Source organism: Lagenorhynchus albirostris, chromosome 9 (assembly GCF_949774975.1).
Source record: "Lagenorhynchus albirostris chromosome 9, mLagAlb1.1, whole genome shotgun sequence".
NCBI classification, from domain to species: Eukaryota; Metazoa; Chordata; class Mammalia; order Artiodactyla; family Delphinidae; genus Lagenorhynchus; species Lagenorhynchus albirostris.
In genome coordinates this window covers 45,562,585-45,568,584 of record NC_083103.1, presented here as the reverse complement: position 1 = coordinate 45,568,584, position 6,000 = coordinate 45,562,585, and the positions used below count along the sequence as shown (strand labels likewise).

Sequence of the window (6,000 nt, the reverse complement as noted above, 5' to 3'; positions counted from 1 at the left end):
GGAGCCAGGGCTGCCTCCCAGACCGTGACTTCACTGGGCCTGAGGCCCAGCCTCGGAGGAGTTGGAGAAAATTAACAGAGAAGAGGCCCCAGCTTTCCACAACCAGGGCTGAAGTGTGAGACTAGAGCTGGTGGGTGACTGTGTACTCAAATGTCAGCGGCTTGAGCTGTAGGGCAGAGGGTTCTGCAGATGGGCCCAGAAAGGACCACTTCTGGGTTGGGATCCTGGGAACTACCTCTCCTGGATGTCTTGGGCCAAATGTGCGGGAGGCACAGCCCCACTTGAGGGCGGGGGCAAGCACGGTGCCTGGGTCCCTCTGGTGGGTGCCCAACCAAGGCCTCTTAGATGGTCCCCCATCTGGGCAGGCCTGCTTGCAGGGCCGTTCCCCATCTGCAGCTTGACTCTTCCTTTCTCTAGCGGCTATGCCTCTGCCCTATTTCATCATCCAGAATATTGCAGCATTACCCCAGCTGATCTTCCTGCCTTAAGACTACCCCCTCTGGTCCATCTTGTTCACTGCTGCCAGCATTATTTTTCTAAAATACAGACCTGATTATATAACTTTTCCGCTCAAAATCTCCATAGCTTTCTGCTTCCATAGCTCCCCCCTATTTAGCAGTAAAGTTGGATTGCCTCAGCCTGGTGCCCAAGTCCCTTTCATAACCTGGCCCTGCTCTACCATGTGTGTTTTGAAAGGCTGATGTATGAAGGGATCGTTGGTTATGTACTGACGGGTGGATTCGTGGACGTTAGGCTGACGGATGCTTGTAGGGATGGAGGGGCCCATGGACTGTTTGATTTGTAGACGAATCATGAGATGTCTGGATGATTGGGAGGCTAGTAGTGGGGGTGGCTGGGTGGCTGGGTGGCTGGTTGGAAGTCAAGGCTGTTTCGGTCGCAAGGAACAACCCGCCCCCCGCCACATGTCATCAGGAAAGGGGCAGGGGATGATTGTGACCTGGGTGCCTTGCAAACCTCACTGGCGCCCGGGCCTCACGAAGGTTGGGACTGTGGCTTCTTGTGTCTTGAGCAGCTCTTGGTCTGGTCGCTTCTGCTCTTTGGTGCCCTCACTCACTCCTCTCCCAGCTGGCGTGGTTTTCCTCCTCATGGCCCAGCAGTCGTCCTCTCAGCTACTCTTTGCTCCTTCCTTCCACAGGTTTTTATCAAGTGACTGGTTATGTGCCTGTTCGCACCTCAGCCTTGCTTCTATGTGCCGAAAAATAGACTGTGAACAATAAGCTACTGCCCTTGCTGAGTGTGCTTTCTAAAGGGAGAGACAGACGCTAAGCAGTTACATGCGAGGTGGTTACACGCTGTGGAGCCAGCAGCGCAGGGCGAGGAGGTGGGCGGCGAGTGGAGAGGGGCAGGGGATGCGCAGGGAATGTCTCTGATCAGGGAGTATTTGAGCGGAGATCTGAACAAAGCGAGGGGTGAGCCCTGACGATATCTGGGAGAAGAGTGTTCTAGGAAAAAGGAATGGCAAGTGCGGTGGCCCGGAGGCGGGACCCCTCTGCATGTTTGAGGAGCATCAGTGAGGCCCATGTGGCTGATGCAGAGTGAACAAGGGGAACAGAGGTAGGAGGTGAGGTCAGATTAGCAGAGGGACTGATCACCAAGGGTTTTACAAGCCATCGTTACGACTTTTACCCCAAGAAAGAGGGGAAGGCATTGGAGGATGTTCAACACGGAAGCGACAGGCTCTTATATTTTCAAAGGGCCGTCTGGCTGCTGTGTTGAGAACAGACTGAAGGGGCTAGAGGTGGAGGCACGGAGGCAGTTAGGAGGCTCCTGCAGAAATCCAGGAGGTGGACCGGGGCGGCAGTGACAAAGGCGCTGACAGGTGGTCCAGTTCAGGATGTGCTTTGAAGGCACAGTTACCAGGATTTGCTGATGGATGGGCTGTGGGTGTGAGAGAGAGAGGAAAATTCTGTCAAGGATGACCCTAAAAGGTTTGGCCAGGGCAACTACGAAGATGGAGCTCCTGTTTCTGAAGAAGTAAGTTGTCTTTTTGGCAGGAGGCGGTGCAGGGAGAGGCGTTACATCACAGTTCAGATTGCATTGCAGAGTGATGCTCAAGGGGGGATATTAAGATGCAGTTGGATCTAAGAGTCTGGGGTTCAGGAAGGAGCTCTAAATTGGGGTCCCGATGAGGGGCTTGTGCCATGTAGATGGCATTTAAAGCCAGGGGACGATGAGCTCATCTAAGGAGAGTGCAGACAGGCAAAGGGTTTGAGGCATGACCTCTTGGCCACGCCAGTGTTTGAGGTTTAGGGGAAGACCAACCTCCACAGAGACCTGGATGGAGCGTCCAGTGGGGCCGGAGGGAGAGCAGCAGACGAGGGGGCGAAGAAAACGTCTGAAGCTGGAGGGAGTGAACGTCACCTAGAGCTGCTGATGGCTCAGGAAGGACGAGGCTGGAGTGAAGGTTTGGTGGACACAGCAGTTCCTGGTTCTCAGTCCTGCCTGGTGTTTGCAGGCTCTGCTTCCGGGGAGGTGGTCGTGCAGATCAGCCTGGACGAGGAGGAACTGCAGTGTGGCCCCCGCCACCCTTGTCTCGGGTAATGACACGGGGACGTGGCGGGTGCCCGAGGTCCCCGCAGCTCCTGAGCTGTACCGTTGCTCTGGGTCCCACTCTTCCAAAGCAGAGGCGAGCAGCAGGCTTGATGGAAAACTTCAGTTAACAGGAAACTTAATGGAACAAAAGGTTATTGTCGCTCAGGATGGAGTCTGCAGCATGAAGGGACCTGACTTTTCAGTAATACCTAACATTCGCCCTCTCCGGGGAAGGCACCATGTGATTGACTAAGTCTGTCACCTCGAACACAGACAAACTCTTTGGGCAGAGACTTTTGCCAAGCTACTCAAGTTGTGTATTTGTGTGTGTATACACACACACATATATCCCACAAACATGAATATATGTATATATATAGTGCACATAGAAACACAGTTGCCTTAGTTGAGGAATCCCAAGAACCAGGCTGTGGTCTAATCAGGGTTAAGGAAGTAGAACTGATTTCACTTAATACATATGATATAACCCTCAGGATTTATGCAGAAAGAAATGTTTGTGTCCATTTTCCTCAGCAAGGGGAGGTACTAGGCTGCAAATGCTCTTTTCTAGTATAAATGGGCTGTGAGAATAGTGACTTGATAACTGGGTGCGTATGTCATGAATAAAGGAATCTTTATTTAGGCCAGTGAGCCAGCAGGTCAGACTGGACCAGACAGATGGGCAGAGGCGGCTGGACAGAATGTTAAAAGGGATGATAGGTAGCTGGCCGGATGAGTAAATTGGATAGAAAATGACAGGTAGATGATGACTCCAGATTGATGGGTATGTGGATGGACAGTGACTGGAGAGAGAGATGGCTTGATCCCTTGTGGCGGTGGTGCTTCAGAATCATCTGGCCGGCTTGTGAAACACAGGCTGCTGGATCCAGCCCCCAGAGGTTTGGATTCAGTAGATCCGTGGTAGGGCCTGAGAGTTTGCATTTCTAACCAGTTTCCAGGGGATGCTGGAAACTCCTGGATCAGGAGCCAGGGACCATGCTCTGAGAACCACTGCCCTCTGGGGTGCCTGGGATTGTCCTACAAAACAACAGCCAAGGTGGCATTGCCAGGCCAGGTGGAGGGATAGGGATGGCATCCAGCAGGTGTCCAGGCATCCTGTCACTGGCAACAGGCCTTTGTCCACGGTAGGCCTGGGGGCCCATGGCTCTTCCCCTGGAGATGTAGCACCCTTGCCACCGCCCAGCACTGTCTGGCTGGCTGCCTCCAATCCCTGCCTTCCACAGCTAGGGTTAAATGGAGTCCATAAGGTGCGTGCCTTTGGCCAGCGAAGGCTGGGGGGCGGACACATGGAGCAATCAGGGGCAGTGCCCCGGCCAGCCCAGTGCACGGGGCAGAGACCTCCCTTCCCTGAACCCCTGCATGCCCCCTGTACCTCGGGAACTGCCCTCAGAAGTGCTGGAAGCCACTCCAGTGTTCCTTAACCTCAGCATCCCAGAGAAGTTGTTCTTGTCAGGCCAGAACCGGCCAGGATGGCTCTTGGGGCTGCTCCCGGCGGCCCTGGGGCGCAGTGCGGCTGGGCGGGCAGTGAGGACGCCCCGGGCTGGAGGCTGTGGGTCGTGCCCCCCACAGCCCAGCTGCAGACAAGCAGAGCGGCCCAGGCGAGCCCCCTGCTGGCCCAAACCATCCTTCTGTTTGTCACCCCTGCTTTCTCAGGTTTGCTAACCTCGCGTCTCAGCGGGATCCTCCTGAGCAACGTAGAAACATGCTCAAGTCTCCCTCGCCTTAAAAAGCGAACAGGCAGCCCCTTTGACCCCGTGCCCCCTCCAGCTGCTGCCTCCCATTCCCGGTAAACGCCCTCCAGAGAGCTGCTCGTTCGCCTGTCTCCGTTTCTCCCCTCTCATGTACCTGCCCGCCCACCAGAGTCTGGCTTCTGCCCTCCGCCCTCCACTCAGACGCCCCTGTCAAGTCGCTGGCTTCTTCCAGGACGCCAAGCGCTCAGCCCCTCCCTGGCTCCGCAGCGCCCCAGCCCTCCAGCCCTCCGAGCACTCCTGGCTTCTCCCACCGCTCTTCTCCGTTCCGTGTGTGGCACCGCCTTCCCCTGCTTCTCTCCGCACCCCTGGCACCCCTCCTGCCAGGTCCGCCCTCCGCCCAGTGCCCTGCAGCCACAGGCTGCCTCTCTTCCCTCTTCCTCTGAGCTCTAGCCCTCGGCTTGGATGACCGTCCCTACTTTTCTGTCCCCCAGATGTGCGCCTCCAGCCCCTTCCTGGCTACGAGGCCATCCCAGAGGCACGGCAGCCTCCACGGGCCCGGGGCCAAACTTACCGTCCTGTCCCATCTGGCGGCAGCCCTGGCCAGCGCCCAGTGAGAGGCACCAGCCAGCCGTGCCCCTCAGAAACTTGGAGGCCTTTGACACACCTCTCCCCCTGGGCCTCTGTGGGCAGATGAGCACATCTCGCCCCATCTTATTGCCTCAGTCGCTTTGGACTGTGTGCAGCACTTTGCATCGTCACTGCCCCATCTGAATCCAAACCACTGACCTTCTTCCCTGGACCACAACGGCCTCCTAAGTGGTCTTCCCACATCCTCTCTTACGTGCCTCTGGCCCTTTTTCCATGTTGCAGCTGCTTTGCGCACGGATTCTGCTCTTTTTTTTTTTTTTTTTGATGGCTTAGGTGCATTTTATTGATTTTCTTTCAGAATCCTTCTACAAAAGAGCAAAGTTAAAAAGCAAGTCCCTGGCAAGAGGCTGAGGACCATTCCTCTTTCCAGAGAGCCCTCCCCCTCCCCACGTTCCCCACCTGTGTCACTGCTATGGTTCACGGGGGCAGAGGGCCTGTTACTCAGGACAGTCAGAGAAGCTCTCACACACACAGATGGGAGACGACTCGCCTGGAGAGGGTAGGGCCGGCTTAGGGTCACAGCAGGAGCTGGAGTCTCCAGGGCAGGAGGGCAGGCTGCGTGTAGGCTGGAGGCCCGTTAGACACGGAGCTCAGCCAGGCCTCCTCAGGAACCTAGAAAAGGCTGTGAAATTTGCAGTATCAGGTTTCGGAAAACACAGGGTCAGGGTCAGCGGAGCAGCTGGTAGTGGGGAAGGCCAGGCCCAGCTAATTTCCTGTCAGAGTGGCCCAGAGGCCCCAGCCCCTCTCCGGCTGGCCACAGGGGAGGAGATGCCGGGAATGGCTCACATTCCTCTGGCTGGGGCCACGCCGGACCTCAGGGGACCTGTGGGGAGTGAGGAGGTAGACGTGCTGAGGCTGGAGTTGGGGGCCCTCTGCAGAGACCAGGCCTCTGCCGTCCAACCCTTTGGCTGGAGGGGGGCCAGGGGCTGTAGAGCAGAGCAAAAATCCATCACAGCTGCTGGAGCTTTAGGACAAAGGAGCCCAACCTTACATTTCAGATGAGGAAACAGAGGCTCAGACAGGACCAGGTCTCACAGGATCACACAAGCATCCTGGTTCTAAGCCCCAAACTCTGTTTCTTCTGGCC

The 6,000-nt window shown here is 56.3% G+C and overlaps 1 long non-coding RNA gene across 2 annotated transcripts; it reads right to left on the bottom strand.

Annotated features, from left to right (window-relative positions):
- Window positions 1-1,724: 1,724 nt before the first annotated feature.
- Window positions 1,725-4,940, bottom strand: LOC132525261 (uncharacterized). 2 transcript variants are annotated; one of them, XR_009542212.1, is made up of 4 exons: window positions 4,837-4,940; window positions 3,947-4,121; window positions 2,284-3,591; window positions 1,725-1,899 (listed from the first exon to the last, which is right to left on the bottom strand). It is a non-coding gene; the product is annotated as an uncharacterized LOC132525261 (long non-coding RNA). The 2 variants fall into 2 exon arrangements; XR_009542213.1 differs by having other exon boundaries at window positions 2,383-3,591.
- Window positions 4,941-6,000: the final 1,060 nt, after the last annotated feature.